This window comes from Rhinoraja longicauda, chromosome 5, assembly GCF_053455715.1.
Source record: "Rhinoraja longicauda isolate Sanriku21f chromosome 5, sRhiLon1.1, whole genome shotgun sequence".
In the NCBI taxonomy this organism is placed as follows: domain Eukaryota; kingdom Metazoa; phylum Chordata; class Chondrichthyes; order Rajiformes; family Arhynchobatidae; genus Rhinoraja; species Rhinoraja longicauda.
This window is the reverse complement of record NC_135957.1, coordinates 39,403,077-39,420,985: the sequence shown is the minus strand read 5'-3', so window position 1 is coordinate 39,420,985 and position 17,909 is coordinate 39,403,077.

Genomic DNA, 17,909 nt, shown 5'->3' with positions numbered 1-17,909 from the left:
CCATGATTACATCCATGCCCTGCCCAAATTCTTCATATTCCAGTTCATTGTTTCTTTATAGAGTTAGAATGTTATATACTAAGTTATATTAATTTATAATAGAATTTCAAAAGATCCAGGGATATGCTAGGCTAAAGCAAGTCATATAAGAAGAAACAAAGGGGCAATACCCAAACCACCTCTGTTAAGTCAACTGAAACGCCATTGATAAAATGGACTAAAGCAACTTGCCTGAAGTAAAACACAAAGTGCTGAAGTAACTCTGCAGGCCAGGTTGCAACTCTGAAGGAAGGATAGGCAACGTTACGGGTCGAGACTCTTGCCTAAAATAATTTTGTTCTAAAGGAACCCTCGGCCAATTTTATTCATCCAGATTTATTCTTGACTTAATGATTGCGATATTTACCTGTCTGTTGAGCAAACAGAGTTCAGGAGACACTTTGACATTCTTGCCATTAACATGACCGTAGTTGGCCTAAATTAGAGTCCTGTGTGTGTTGTTTAGATGCCAGAAGAGAAACGTTGGCCTAGAAATTACTCCAGGCCCAGAGTTTATGAAAATTGCATAAACAGCAAGAATGTCAGTTGCCAGGTCCACCCAGTAATGTTGCATGGAAAACTTCAGGATAATGTTCCCCGTTAATGCGTCACAAACTCTCTTGGTTTTTAGCACTAAGCACAGTAGATGCGATCTTTGCAGTAAGCTCTGAAAGGGAGTTACCATAACATATGCAACACTCATCTAACTACTGTGGGGTGTTCCAACTGAATGAACGAGTGTTGTAATGATGGGAGAAAGTGGGAGAGAATCCTAAGGGATTTATTGAGGCTGGTGAACTACAGTACCTGCTGGAGTCCTGCTATTTGTACAGGGAAGCTATGGAGATCCTCCACAACCACAGCTGGGTAGACCTGGTCGAAGCTTGTCAGGGAATTACCTGACACAAACTAATGCCTGTATCCTCTCTGTCTATTCCTCAGGGCTACAGGAAAATAGAGGGTGTTTCCTCTTTTGAGTCTGGAGTTTGGGTGACCTCGCTAATGTAGCAGTGAACAGAAAACTGAGATGAGTGACAGAAATCAACAGCTGGAGCCTGGAATGATCTTGAGGCGAGAAGCTGAGAGTGACGGTCTCCTGACCTCAATAAGCAAATTAACCAAACAATTTTGATTTGAAGTCACAGGAGATGGAAACTACTCTCAATGAGGACAAAAAATGCAGTTTGAATATGAGGCCCTTTAAAGGCTTCTTGTTCTAGGGGGAAGAGGTGAGGTTGTTCTAACAGGAAGAGGTGAAGCTGAAATTTTCACTGTTGACATTTTATGCCAACATTTCCTATTGAAAAATGAAGAGTTGAATTCTCTGGGACCAAAGCACACAAAGATATATGTAAAATTATTCTGTCCTAATTATTCTATTCTAAGTTGGCATAGCAGTGTTTTTTGGGAAATTATGTGAATGAATTTCCAGCTCACTGTCTGGTAAAAATTCCGTGCTAACTCACAAACTGGTGAGTGTAGAGACCATGGCATAAGTGGGGTGGTGGACATCCAATGGTGGGATGGTATGTCTGTGGCTGGAACAAATTCTAGGCTTAAAATGACCCACGGTGTTTGGAGGACACCTATAAAAGCCAAATTAGGATAAATTTTACTTCTAAATAGAATCAAGGCCCAATCCATCTCGTACGATTTCTATACTTAAAGAAAGCTACAAAGTGGTGTATATTCTGGCTTGAGAACCACTGCAAATTTGTTGTCAGGTCATTGCTTTAATTTTCCACTAACGACATCGCATTTAGTCTGGGCCATTCCAGTTATATTCAGGCTCCATATCTTGCTTGCTCAAAGTGCCCAAAACAGCTGCATAAGTGCTTTGCAATCAAAGAGAGATAATGTACCATGCCGTACCGCAACTCCAATAAAGAATACAAAAAAAGGCCAGAAGTCAATGATATCAGCCATTATCAGATGCTGCATTTTCAACTGCCTTTAATTTTGAAAGAAAGCTTACGTTATTGTCAGTTTCAGGAGCAAAATTGCTCTGTGTACCATTTAAAAAATTTTTTTTACACCAGTGTAGATTGATAATCAGTACATGAAATAAAACTTAAAACTTGTTTCAAATGTATAAGTTCCACATCTCCTGACAACTCTAATTTTTTTAACAATTTATTGACGATCAGTGCTGGATGAACAAATCTCCTGTGACTACCCTTCTTCTGGTTAAGCAATGTCTTGATTTTAATATGTTCATTCTTATTTTCAAAATCCTCTTTAACTTTAACCTCTCCTGTCTCTGTAATCTCTAGATCCAAAATATGCTAATGAATCGCATAATTCAGGTCTTTTGCTTATCTCCTTATATATCGGCAGGATTATTGGTACCCATACCATTGGCTAGCAAAGCAAGTTCTTGAATTCCCTCCCTGAACCTCGCCATTGCCATGCGTCTTCCCCCTTCCTCAAAACATCCTTAAAACCTTCCCTCTTCCCAAATTTGTTTGATCATCCCCCTGATATCTTCTAAATGACTGGTCAGCATTTTCTTGGTTGTATAACACTCCATTGTCTTCAACACCTGGTTTTTGCCAAGTTATACGCACTACAGAAATTGAAGTTACTGTTTCTTAATTTTGTGCATCTGCAGCCTGATTTTAATTCCACAAGATGAGTGAAGATTTAAAAAAAGCCAATTCCATGATACTGAATGCTTACCAAACTGGATTTAATTAAATGAACATATTAGTAACCTGCGGATCTAAATGAATTTCCTTTCATGAAATTCTTGCTAAATTATTTGACCATATTGCCCTTCTCAAAATATTCAGTCATTGTATAAAGTATGCCACAGCATATCAACAGTGCCTTTTTCTGACCAAATCCTCGCATCCAACACTGTTTATTTTCCTTTTAATTAATAATCCTCTGATTCCTCATTGATCTTTTACACTCTCACCCCAAAAATTTCATCACTAAACCCTACGACCCGTGATATTTTAGCAAAGATTTCAATAACTTTTTCAATGGCATAATGTTGGATACTCTGTATTTAGCTAGTTTAGTTCTTTTAAGAATGAGAATTGTTCTCTAAATTTGTTCACAGACAAATTGACCTTCAAACCAAACGGTGCCCAGAGGTTAAGTAAAACAAGTGGACACCCAGTAATCTTTAAAGAGAGGTTTCGCCAGGTAATAGCACCATTGAAGTGTTCTGCAAGCATTACAGAGCTATCAGTTGCTAAATGAGTTTATCACATGGTAGGTCAGGTGAAGAGGATGACTAAGATCACACAAGGGCCTTACAACAAATACAAGAGTTATTTATATACTTTAACCAATATTTAACATTTATCCATTGCATGCATTTGAAATATGCTGATTGAGTAAGGCTGACCAATGAATTTCTGGGATAGAATATTTTTAACTAAATCCGAGGTGATGCTTGGCAGCTGGTCATTTTAAAAATGATATGAAATTCCAATAATATTCAGAAATTAATTTATCTTGTTTGTAAGCATATGGAAGAAACTGGCTAACAAACCATGAAACAATTAAGGAACATTACAGCTATATTTTCAATACTTTATAAAGTAAAACGTTAATTGTTTTGGATACAAAGATATTCCTCGAAAGATACTTTAAATTTCTATTTTCAGTGACTGTTCTTCTCTGATATCAAACTGTGACTGATGCTACAATTTCTCTGATCTATACACCTAAAAACTTTCATTCCTCTGGACTTTTTGATCTTTGCATAGAGATGACTTTAGCTTTCTTGCTCATTTTGTTTTATAGCCTGGAAGCATATATTTCCATTTAAGTCTTCAATACAGACATATATTCCAGACCAAACCTAAAAAACTAAATGCTGGAATCACTCAGCAGACCAGGTAGCCCCAAGAAAACCCCTCATCGAAAAGGGTTCAGAATTTTCTGTTTTCATTTAAAATTTCCAGCATCTATGGTTTTCTGATTTTCATTCAATGTAAAAGCAGCAGCTTTCTAAGATGAGCATAGTCAAAACAACATTAGTGAAGCTCAGAATATGTTACTATTTCAAATGAAATGTATACTGCTTTGAGGATGTTCAGCACCAACTGCCTAAGATAGTGTGATAGTTCTCTGTGCCAATTACATCTACTCATAAGAAAGTCAAATGAACAATTATCATGGAACTCTCAGTATTTCCAAGGAAATACAGCACCTCCTCGGTTGGATGTCTAACATCACATTGGGTGAGATTTCTAGAAATCACATTGTGGTTGATTAACTGCCAAAATAGATGCAGTTATCCAATAACCAAGGTTTTTACTCTGCTAGATTGTCTGCTAGTTGGCAATTCTGCCTTTCCTTCTAGTCTGTTGAAGTCAGTGGATTTAAATCCATTAAAGTCAGCCAGTAATGTTCTAACATTAAGACACATGCATACAATTTTAGTATTCTCTAAAGATTTTAAAAAAAAATTAGTTTATTCTCCATCAGCGTTGATAAGATTTCTCTGTAGGAGTGCAGCTCTGCCTCTGAAATTCAATTCTATTGGCTTCAGTGGAATTTACTTTTGGAGGCAGATTACAATGTGCCGGTGCATTTGTTGGAGGGATGAACATCTAGCTTGGAACAACTTGAACATTTGGTGGTTTGATACAATTTACAATGTCTATTATTCAACTTATCAGTTCATCCAGTATTTTCGGAAGTTCCTTCTGTGGATGTCTTCAACTTTCCATTATTATAATAAATGTGATTTAGTTTGGAGAGTGTTCGGATGATTCACCTCATGATCTAGAACCCCTTAGCAGGTAACTAATCCTATTTTAAGACTGAAAAAAACAAGATTATCTTTTGAAAACGGGGTTCACTCTGCAGATTTTTTTCTTTTGCTGTGTGCTCCAATCTTGTGTATATAATAATAATAATAAACATTTATTTTTTATAGCGCTTTTCCAAATGCTCAAAGACGCTTTACAAAAACAGTCAAGACATAAAAACAAACAGACAAACTATCCTGACGGAGAAGCGGCGAACAAATAGCGCCAGCGTCCTCTCACGTCAGGGTCCGGCAGTAGACAATAAAGAACACAAGATACACAATTACAATTTTTAACACAAACAGCCATCACAGTGATTGCTCCAGGCACACCCTCACTGTGATGGAAGGCAAAGAAAAGTCTTATCTCCTCCTCATTCTTCTCCTGTGGTGACACGAGGTGATCGAGGCTCCCGACTTTTGAAGCCCCCACCGGGCGATGGAAAGTCCCAGGGCCGAGCCGAGCAGGCCGATGAAGGTCCTGAGCCCCCACCGGGCGATAGAAAGTGCCGCGGCCAGGCCACGCAGGGCGATGAAGGGCCTGCGAGCGGGTCAATCAAACCTCGCGCTTCGGGGTGGTCGAAGCTGCTACGGCTGGAGCTCCCGAAAGCTGGTCGCCAGCCAGGGACCTGCGAACTCCCGATGTTGCGGTCTGCAGGGCCCACGGCCGAAGCCTCCGAGATGGTAAGTCCAGGCCCTGCAACCGGAGTCTTCAAGGTCGATCCCAGCTGGAGGCCGCCGACTCCACGATGTTAGGCCGTAGCACGAACGGAGACACAACACGGTAAAGGTCGCATCTCCGTTGAGGAGGAGATTAGAAAAAAAGGTTTCCCCCACCCCCTCACCACCCCCCACATATACAGATTTAAAAATAAATCAAAAGAAACATTTAAACGATAACAAAGACAAAAACAAAAAAAAGACAGAGAGACTGCCGGTGAGCCGCAGCTGCGCAAAATTTGTGATTTTTGGATTTTAACTACTGAACTGATTAGTTCAAAATGCATAATTTACTTTTAATACTCTCACAAAAAAAGTCTGACATCACAGCAGTTGAATTGACATTAAATCACCCTGGGCCACTGCAATTTTCCAGCTTTATTTTGTAATTAGAAATTAATTGGTATTTAAATATTAATCAGGTTAACTGAACTGGAGAATTTTATAAAGAATAATATTGTTTTTTTATACATCCATTCAGGAATTAAAGCTTTTTCAGGAATTAGTGCAAACTAATTAAATAATTTATAGGGGATACCAACGTGATATGAATTTTATCATACTAGTCTTCCAACAGTTTTCCTTGTATAAGTGAAAATACTGTTTTCTCTAGATGTTGTTCAGCTTTCTTTTGAAGGAACTGATCATCTGGAATTACTTTTTCAAAGTCTCCTACCAGCTTATCCTGGAGGGGCATCTTTGAACAGAAACTCAACTTGATCAGCCATTTAAATACAGTGGGTACAAAAGCAAGTCATCTGAGACAAAGAACAGAGAAAGGTACAGCACAGCCCCTTTGCCCCACATTGTCTGTGCAAAACATGATACCAAGCGAAACTAATCACATCTGTCAGTACATGCTCCATACTCTATTCCCTGCATATCCACATGCCTATCTAAAATCCCCTTAAACACCACTATCATATCTGCGTCCACCACCATCCTTGGGAGTGGGTTCCAGGCACCCAGCGTCCTGTGTAAAAAAAATTGCATTGCACATCATGTTTAAATTTAGCCCCTTTCACCTGAAAGCTGTGCCTCTAGTCTGGCATTTCAACCCTTAGAAAAAGGTACTGAACTGTCTGCCCTATCCATGCCTCTCATCATTTTATATATTTCCATCAGGTCGCCCCTCAACCCCTGTTGTTACAGAAAGAAAAAAAACAATTCAAGTCTGTCCAACCTCTCCCTATAGCTAATACCCTCTAATCCAAGCAGCATTCTGGTAATTCCCTTCTGCACCCTCTCCAAAGCCACCACATCCATATTGTAATGGAACACCCAGAGCTGTACATAATACTCCAAATGTGGCCTAAACAAAATCTTATCAAGCTGCATCATAACTTTTCGATCTTGTATTCACTGCCCGACCAATGAAGGAAGGATACCATAAAGCTTTCTTTACCACACTACCTATTTATGTTGCCACTTTCAGAGTGCTATGGACTTGGACCCCAGGGCCCCTCTGTACATTAAAGCTGTTAGGGGTCTTGTCATTAGCTCTATACTTCCCCTTACATTTAACCTTCCTAAGTGCAATACCTCACACATACTCGAATTAAACTACATCTGCCACTCCTCCACCCAAAGGTCTTTCAGCATCTAAACATCAACATGTGATGAAATGCCCTTCTCTCATGTGCATGAATGTAGTTCCAACATTAAGAAACTTGACACTATCCAAGAACAAGCAGCTGCTTGATTGGCATCCAATCAACCATCCTAAACACTCAAGTCTTCCACCGTTGGTGCATTGTGGTTGTCACAGATACCAGCTACAAAATGCAGTGCATTTATCTACTTTGACTGCTTTGACAGCACCTCCCAAAAGAGCAATTTTTAACATCATGAATGACAGGAACAATGTTCTCAAGGGGACAGGGATGTAATGCTTTATAAGGTATTGGTCAAACCATATTTGGAGTATTGTGAGAAGTTTTGGGCCCCATATCTGTGGAGGGATTTGCTGGTGTTGACGAGGGTCCAGAGTAGATCTACGTAATATATGATGAGCATTGGATGGCACTGAGCTTGTACTCGCTGGAGTTTAGAAGGATGAGAGGGTAGGGGGGATTTCATTGAACCTTAACAAATAGTGAAAGGCTTGGATAGAGTGGATGTGAAGAGGATATTTCCACGAGTGGGAGAGTCTAGGACTAGAGATCATCACCTCAGAATTAAAGGACGTTCCTTTAAGAAGGAGATGAGGAGCAATTTCTTTAGAGTGGTTATGCAGTGGATGTTTCTATTAGTGGGAGAGACTAGGACCAGAGAGAGGGCACAGCCTCAGTATAAAAAGGACATACCCTTAGAAAGGAGATGAGGATGAATCTCTTATGATCTTTATGTGGGTGGTCAAAACCTCAGGTAGTGAAATAGTGGGAGTGTCGATCAGTTGGGGAAACAAACTGGGACAGAGTGAAGGTAGACACAAAATGCTGGAGAAACTCATTGGTACAGGCAGTATCTCTGGAGAGAAGGAATGGGTGATGTTTTGGGTCGAGACCCTTCTTCATACTGGACAGTTCTGGGACAGAGTGATCCAGCCGAACAAGTGCAAGTCATGGCATAATTGAATTTCTAGGCTACTTTAAACTAATGAGAGAGTTGTGTGGAATGTTATGTTTCTTTGTTAAAGGTGGGATTCAGGAAAAAATACTATTTTTAAAAGAGAATTTAAGAAATACTCAAACGAAAGCAAAGTTGCAGGTATATGGAGAAAGAATTGGATTGACTTTATTGCTCTTCCAGAAATGTGCAGATTCAATGGGCCAAACTGCCTCATTTGTGGCTATGATCCTGTTATATGATAAATCAGTACTGCTTTGAAAACAGCTGGATAAATTTTGTTCTGGGTGACTTAAGCGATTTTCTCGCTTGCTTTGAGAACTATCGGGCTCAATCTGGATTGAAAATTCAACCTGCTAAAGCAGCCAACTACTTAAGAAGATAAATGTTTTTATTTGGATTTGTTTTGAGAGACTTCGAGCTCATAGACAACAGACAGAAGAGTCAGATTAATGGGATCTAAACAACATACTTATAGCAGTGACAGGCCAAGTAGATAACTAGGGTTGCCAAAATCTGATAATTCATTAATCAATGTAATAAATTAACCAGTAGATATAGCTGCTTGCAAATTTATTCTTTCATGAATCTTTGCATCATAACTGTTTCATCTTGAGAGGAACAACATACTGACCCCTATTGCCGGGATCAAAAATATAATATGAGGAACAAATTAACGGAACTACTTCATAATACAGTTCATTTAAGTTCCATTGAATGCTTCACTGCACATTCAGCACCTTGCAACCTGAAGCTAGTATTATCTCGTTCCCATACTCTGGTTGCGAAATAGATAAATTGTGGTAGACTAACAGTACAATTCAAAGGCCACATTACAGGTAATTGAATCATTGTGCAACATGGGAGTCTGTCTTTGCATGATTTGTTATTATCCAGGCAGAAAAACAACCCAAGTCAATAGAACAAAGCAAAAATAACTGTGACAGAGGTCAGAAACCTGTTGTTGATTTGTCTGCCCTTTGTCCTCAGGCTTAATTTAAAGGTAGTAGCTACATCCCTTTTGCTCTTGCCAGTATGTTCAGCGAAATAACTATATAACCCAGTTATTTAGCCTGATAAAAATTATTTTTCTTGCTCAGGAGTTGGATTTCCCCAAACTCTCACTGTAACAGCACTCGGATAGCTATTGGTGTCTGAATGGTGTCAAGTTAGGAAAAGGGGACGTACAACGAGATCTGGGTGTCCTAGTGCATCACTCACTGAAAGGAAGCATGCCGGTACAGCAGGCAGTGAAGAAAGCCAATGGAATGTTGGCCTTCATAACAAGAGGAGTTGAGTATAGGAGCAAAGAGGTCCTTCTGCAGTTGTACAGGGCCCTAGTGAGACCGCACCTGGAGTACTGTGTACAATTTTGGTCTCCAAATTTGAGGAAGGATATTCTTGCTATTGAGGGCATGCAGCGTAGATTTACTAGGTTAATTCCTGGAATGGTGGGACTGTCGTATGTTGAAAGACTGGAGCGACTAGGCTTGTATACACTGGAATTTAGAAGGATGAGAGGGGATCTTATTGAAACATATAAGATTATTAAGGGGTTGGACACGTTAGAGGCAGGAAACATGTTCCCAATGTTGGGAGAGTCCAGAACAAGGGGCCACAGTTTAAGAATAAGGGCTAGGCCATTTAGAACAGAGATAAGGAAAAACCTTTTCAGTCAGAGAGTTGTAAATCTGTGGAATTCTCTGCCTCAGAAGGCAGTGGAGGCCAATTCTCTGAATGCTTTCAAGAGAGAGCTAGATAGAGCTCTTAAGGATAGCGGAGTCAGGGGGTATGGGGAGAAGGCAGGAACGGGGTACCGATTGAGAATGATCAGCCATGATCACATTGAATGGTGGTGCTGGCTCGAAGGGCCGAATGGCCTGCTCCTGCACCTATTGTCTATTGTCTATTGGTGCTGCAGTGGAAGTCATCAGAAAAACACAGTGAGCTACCATTTCTTCAAGATTTCTATTGAACCGCTGCTGTAAATTGGAGAATCTTTTGAAAATTCTATCCTAGCATGTTATTTTCCACACAAAGTCACATGGACATGGGATCCAAATTTTAAATGAGATGATAGAGAGGAAGTGAATAGGGCAGAAACAGATGGTGGTTTACAAAAAAACCCCACAAAATGGTGGAGTAACTTAGCAGGTCAGGCAGCATTTCTGCAGAACATGAATAGGTGATATTTTGGGTTAGGATCCTCCTTCAGACTGATTGTGGTGGAGGTGTAGAGAGAAATTGGAAGAGAGGAGGGGCCGGACAAAGCCTGGATACAGGTGAATGGGGGTGTTTGACAGGCAGATGGGTGGATAAAGGCCACAGATGAAAAGACAAATGGTGTGAGATAACGATAGGTATGAAATGAGAAACCAGAGGAAAGAATATAGGTGGAAGAGAGGCGTGGGGCGGGGTTGTTGAAATGGGTGCGAATATCCAGGTGGAGCACATGGAAAAGGGTTGAGGGTGGGGGGGAGGGAGATAAAAGTGGAGGAAAGAAGAGGAGGGGGGGGGGAGTGGGAGAGGGGGATAGGTTAGTTACCTAAAATTGGAGAATTTAATGTTCATACCTTTAGGTTGCAAACTACCCAAGTGGAATATGAGGTGCAGATCCTTAAGTCTGTGTGTGGCCTCACTTTGACAATGAAGGAGGTCTGGGACAGAATTGTTTGGAAGACTGGCAAATTGTTTGGAAGTCAGGGCAGATCTGGAATTCTTGCTGCATCTGCAATAGGATGCAACTGGATTCGTGCCACAGGACAACATGTAGAATGATCAGGATGTTGAGATGGTATTCTCACACTTAGTTAGGTCTCTGGATTATTAAACTACACATATAAACATTAAGGAGCAAGGGTACTGATTGAGAGTGATCAGCCATGATCGCATTGAATGGCGGTGCTGCTCGAAGGGCTGAATGGCCTACTCCTGCACCTATTGTCTATTGTCTATTACAACAGATAAAGAATCTTCATTGTGCTCAGGAAGAGGTATTCAAAGAAAAGAAGCAAATTTATAACAAAAGCAAGAAAAGGAAAACGAGGCAGAAGCAAAATACTTTAATGATTGTATTGACTGAAAATTCTGTTTACGGACAGCACTGGGGTCAAAACACATTGTGATGATGCAAGCGTCACTTATGTCATTGTGACTGTTAAAATTTAGCCCAAACATTGATTCAAAAATTCACTAGTTAAACAAAGGCACTGCATTCCTTGCTTCTTCAACTCATGAAGTTGATCTAAAACTGATTGCAGTTATACAAAAAACAACCAGTTCTTGAAATTGTAGTTCTTGAAATGGTTGCATTCAGATGAAACAGCTTTCTGATAAAAAATAATACCTTCTCATCTGTATAACTTTATGAAGCTAAGAGTTTCAGATATCTACAGATCTAGATTAGCTGGAAGAATTCTTGGCTCTGTGCGATATATTCAACTGCTTTATAGTCATAGAGTGATATAGTGTGGAAACAGGCCCTTCGGCCCAACTTGCCCACACCAGCCAACTTGTCCCAGCTACACCAGTCCCACCTGCCTGTGCTTGGTCCATATCCCTTCAAACCTGTCCTATCAATGTACATGTCTAACTGTTTCTTAAACGTTGGGATAGTTTCAGCCTCAACTACCTCCTCTGGCAGCTTATTCCATACATCCTTTGTGTGAAAGAGTTACCCCTCAAATTCCTATTAAATCTTTTCTCCTTCAACTTGACCAGAGGATATGTCCTCGATTCCCCTACTCTGGGCAAGAGATTCTGTGCATCTACCTGATCTATTCCACTCATGATTTTATACACCTCTATAAGATCACCATCATCCTCCTGCGCTCCATGGAATAGAGACCCAGCCTACTCAACCTCTCCCTATAGCTCACACCATCTAGCCCTGACAACATCCTCATAAATCTTTTCTGAACCCTCTCAAGCTTGACAATATCTTTCCTATAACATGGTGTCCAGAACTGAACACAATATTCTAAATGCGGTCTCATTAATGCTTTATACAACTGCAACATGACCTCCCAACTTCTATACTCAATACACTGACTGATGAAGGCTAATATGCCAAAAGCCTTTTTGACCACCTTATCTACCTGCGACTCGACCTTCAAGGAACCATGCACCTTAACTACTAGATCCCTCTGCTCTACAACACTCCCCAGAGGCATACCATTCACTGTGTAGGTCCTGTCCTTATTAGACATCCCAAAATGCAACACCTCACATTTCTCTGTATTAAATTCCATCAACCATTCCTCCGCCCACCTGGCCAATCAATTAAGATCCTGCTGCAAACTTTCACAACCATCTTCACTATCTCCAAAACCACGAACTTTTGTATCATTTGCAAATTTGCTAATCTTGCCCAGCTTCTTATGAAGATTAGAAAATTAATGGTCAAATTTCCATTTAAATCATTTCTATTTCAGTTACTTGGTAAGTAAATATACCTCAAGAAATATTATAGGTTGATGTAGGTGGATATAGCAAAGCATTCATTATCATATTTGTGTATAAAACTAATTGTAATTAATTGACATTATTTTTAACAATATCAAATATTTTATATTCCTTTTTTATTTCTCCAAATAGTTACCCGAAAAATACCTTTGGAATAACTGAATTGACAGCTTCAGGGATTTGCTACATGAGAATAAGTAGGTCAGAGCAACCACTTAATACACGAGTTGGAAAGATGGCGTAATAGATGTGTCACAGTGAGAAATAATATGAAATAAATTATTATAACTACTGATCACAGGTTTAGAAGTGAGTGCTTAACTTTCAGCAATAGCTAAAGTGGATGACATATTTTTGCCAACTGAAGCTGAAATTAGCCCAAATTTGGTGGAATCCCAGTGAAACATATTCAACTGAAGGAGGTTTCACTTCCTAGCGTGTGTATCTTCTGACTGCCAATCACTCCTGCCAGCAACATTCATTAAATGAATACTGTTGCTTTTGCCAGCAGAAGTATTTGTAATCTCAGTTGAAAGGATATAAGAAAAGGAAGAAAAAAACAAGTATTGTTTCTGAGAATAATCTGGTGGGGAATTGGGTCAGAAGCAGCCAGGGAGATTTAAGCATATGCTGGTAATGTATGTAAATTTAACACAGAGCCAATGGAATACATCACCTTGTGCTAACTCCATTATAAGATAAGCATAAGTATTTTACGTTTCCCCATTAGGAGATCTTCAGTCGTTTGCTTGCCAAGAGTCTAAGAATATTGTCGGCAGCATGCAAATTTTAGAAAGGACTAGCCGGGCGTGGACCCGTTAGGCCCAAATCTCTCTTGGGGGCCTGGCAACCCACCGTCCAAACCTCTCCTGCGGGCCCGTTAACCGTTCCCCAACTGACCACACTCTCCCAATCCATTCCCCCTCAACCTCCCTTAAAACTCCCCCGGGGCTGGGGGTGGGCGAGGGGGAAGAGGAAAGAGGAGAGGGAGCCACTCACCGTGGCCCCGGGCGACCATCGCAGCAGCCAGCAGCAGGAAAGCTCTCGTCATCCCCCCCTCATTGGCAGCCACTCCCATCACTCGGGCTGGTCAATAGACAATCGACAATAGACTATAGGTGCAGGAGTAGGCCATTCGGCCCCTCGAGCCAGCATCGCCATTCACTGTGAGCATGGCTGATCATCCACAATCAGTACCCCGTTCCTGCCTTCTCCCCGTATCTCCTGACTCTGCTATCATCAAGAGTTCTATCTAACTCTCTCTTGAAAGCATCCAGGGAATTGGCCTCCACTGCCCTCTGAGGCAGAGTTCCACAGCTTCATCTCTCTGAGTGAAAAGGTTTTCCTCATCTCCATTCTAAATGGCCTACCCCTTATTCTTAAACGGTGGCCCCTGGTTCAGGACTCTCCCAACATCGGGAACATGTTTCCTGCCTCTCGCGTGTCCAATCTCTTAATAATCTTATATGTTTCAATAAGATCCCCTCTCACCCTTCCAAATTCCAGAGTATACAACGGGTCCCACCCTCTCCGAGCGGTAACCCTCCCCCAACTGTGCACCCGCGGATCCAGCGACCATCTTAAGTAAGTATTAGATCAACGGGCCCCAACTGCGCAGGCGTAGACTTGCTTGTTCTGCGCACGCACGGATCCGACGGCCATCTTACGTAAGTATCAGATCAACAGGCCCCAACTGCGCAGGTGCGGACGCGTTGGGTTCCCATTGTGATGTCGAACACGTGGACCCGTCGTGTTCCCATTGTGACGTTGAACACGGCTGACGGTCAGGGCAGGTGGAAAAGGGATTTTTAGAGTTTAAAAAGGTGATTTTTAAAGTTTAAAAAGTGAAAAACTTAAAAAATATAATCGCAGGACAATGGTAATGATGGTAGTGTTAAAATTGTCGCGCTATCGTATACCGTTTTGGCTGTATTTGGGGAACGTACTAAAATGCAATATATTACGTTTTAGTAATATCTAGAATAGAATAGATGCTACAATGGGAGTCATATTTTCACTCTGCACATGAGTAGCATTTGAAATTTGTTGCTGACGCCAAGAACATAGAACAATACAGCACAGGGACAACTGATCAGGCCACCATGCCTGTGCCGACCATGGTGTTATTACTTCACATGGTCTATATTCCTACATTAACTATCTGTTCATGTGTCTGTCAAAATACCTCTAAAATGTGCTATCATATCAGCTTCCACCATTTTCCATGTGTTTTATGCACCAACCACACTGTAAAAAATCTTACCTCATAAATCTCCTTGAAACATCCCCCCCACCCCCCCCCCCCCCCCACCCCCCCCTCACCTTAAGGCTAATCCCCTTGTATTTGATACTGCCAGTCACGATAATAAACTAAACTAAACTCTTCTTATAGCTAATGCTTTCTAATCCAGGCAGCATCCCAGTGAATCTCTTCTGTCCCCTCACCAAAGGCTCCACGTACTTCCTATTATGCTGTAACTGGAACTGTTCAAAATGGTCCAAATGTGGCCTCTGCAAAGATTTATACAGCTGCAAACTGAGTTCCCAACTTTTATCATTAGTGCTCATCTAAGACTTTGGCACTAAAGAAGTCCCTGCCTATATTGGGAAAATTAAAGTAATCCACAACAACTGCCCTGTTGCTTTACCATCTTTCCATTAACTTGCGACATATTATAACACCAACAAAGTGAATACACCTTTCTCTTTCCAACCCATATTTCCTCATTGTATGAGCCCTCCAGGATGTCCATTCAAAGTATCACAGTGAAATTCTCTCTGACCAATAGTGTAACTCAACCATTTTTTTTACACCCCTCTTCATCATGTCAGAAACATCTGATTTCTGGAGCTCTTCTCTCAAACAAGTTGTTGTCATGGTTGCAACATTACAGTTCCATGTACTAATCCAAGCTCCACGTTTATCTGAATATTCCTTGATTAAATATACTTCACTCCATCATCTCTAGGGTATTTATTAACCAGGCCCGGCCTGTCCTTCCTTTCAGACCTTCTTGACCTAATCTCTACTGTACCTTCAATTCCTCCACTTCACGACCCACTAAACTCTGCAGAAGTCTTTAATAATACCGGGGAAGGCTTATTTTTGATAGGGAATAGTTGCACAGATCACCATCACATTGAGTCACTTAGGTGTCCCTAAGATGAACAAATTATCCAGACAATATGTTTTGAAGATTTGGGCTTAATTGTACATTTAGTCCAAAGAAGAAAGTAATAATATAACTTAAACAAAAACAGAAAATACTGAAAAACAACCTGAAGAAATCAAGCAGCATCTATGGAAAGAGAAATGTATTTCAACATTTTTCTTTGATCAGAAACTTTAATTCTTGTTTTCCTTTCCACAGATACCATCTGACCTGCTGAGTATTTGTAGCATTTGACCTTTTTGTTTCAGATTTCTAGCATCTGCAGTTTTGTTTTATTTTCACAAATTCTTCTTAATTATTCATTGCTGATATCCCACCAATATCTGAAAACAGGTTCTTGCAGATCATAACTGGGTGTGTCCTTTATAAATAATGTGACACATAAGAACAGAATCATGATTTGTTGTCTCATTCACAGTAAAGATAATAAAAGGTCAAGTCATCAGCTGTGGTCCAACTTCCAGTCAATCTCAAGAATTTTGATCCACTTTCTATTGCTATGGAGGCTACAGGAAAAAACATTTATTCCTTTTTAGGTGGTTTGGAATTCATTTCAAAGCATCTCTATATCACTACCTCTCTAACCCACTTGAGATGCTTTTTAAAACCAACCATTTTCAGCAAGCATGTGGTCATTTTATCCAATATATCCTTCAGCTTGCAGTAAAAATCTTTTTACTGATAATATTTTTGCTAAGTTCCCAGGTTTCTTTTATTGTACTTGAAATTAGAAAAATCATAGTTCACCTGTAGATTGTAAGCTGCCCAAGCAAAATATGAGATGCTGCTCCTCCAATTTGCATGTGACCTCACTCTGACAGTAGAGAAAGCCCAGGACATAAAGGTCAGTATGGGAAGGGGAGAGGGCCTCGTCCACTGTCCATTTTAATACTTCTCAGTACAGGTGATAACAATAAACTTACCTACACTAAAGAGCTTTTGGCATGTTAGCTCTCCTAGCTCTGATACTAAATCTCAATCTCACTCTCCATGATACTGAAGTTCAGCAAGTCGGTTATACTAAAAATACTTAATTATACTTAATTTGTTTTTCATTTACAGTATGTGGCCACTGCCAAAAAAAACATAGATTATTTCCCATCTTAATTGACTTTCAGGATGAAATGCCGAATTGCCTATCAAACTATTGCTTTCATTTGCCACTAGTTAATGCCTGCCTGAATGTTTTTTTAAATTCTGCTGTAGGAAATGTTTCCTTTGATGATGAGTTGCAAATTATACAATCAACAGTGAACATCCCCACATCAGGCATTTGTTTTTTATTTCATTCTTCATATTTAATTCCCATTTCTCTATTGTACGTGATACACATAAATTTCTTGGGCATAAATGTAGAAATGGTAGGCCAGTAAGTCTGCAAATGACACCAAAATTGATGGAGTTGCAGACAATTGGACACAGTCAGAGGATACAGTGGTATACAGATCATTTTCAAACACGGTTGGAAAAATGGCATATGGAGTGTTGGATATTGGGAGGTCAAATATAATTGACCCTTAACAGCGTTGAAGTACAGAGGGATCTTGGGGTCCAAGTCCAAAGTTCCCTGAAATTGGCAACGCAAGTTGATTGAGTGATAAAGGAAGCTTGCCTCCATCCATCAGGGCATTGCATATAAGAGTCAGGAAGTCATGTTGCAGCTTTGCAAAACTTTGGTTAGACGGTATTTGGAATATTATGTGTAGTTCTGGTGGTCCCCGTTATGGAAAGATTATGGACTATCGAGAGCAGGTAGAAGAGGTTTACCAGAATGCTATCTGGATTAGACGGTATTACCTATAAGGAGAGGTTGGTCCAATCTGAATTGTCTTTTCTGGAGTGTCAGAGATTGAATGAAGATCTTCTAGAAGTATATAAAATTATGGGAGGAATGGATAGGGTAGACGATCAGAATCTTTTCCCAGGGCGGAAATGTCAAAGACTAGAGGACATAGCTTTAAGGTCAGAAGGGGGAATTGAAAAGGAGATCTGCAGGGCACATTTTTTACACAGAGAGTGATGGGTACCTGGAACACGCTGCCTGGCGTGTGGTGAAAGCAGATAAGATTATTGTATTTAAGAAGATTTAGGCACATGGTCATGGAGGGACTGGGGGATATGGATCACATGCAGGCAGAGGATTTTTGTTTAACTTGATTTGGTACAGACACGAT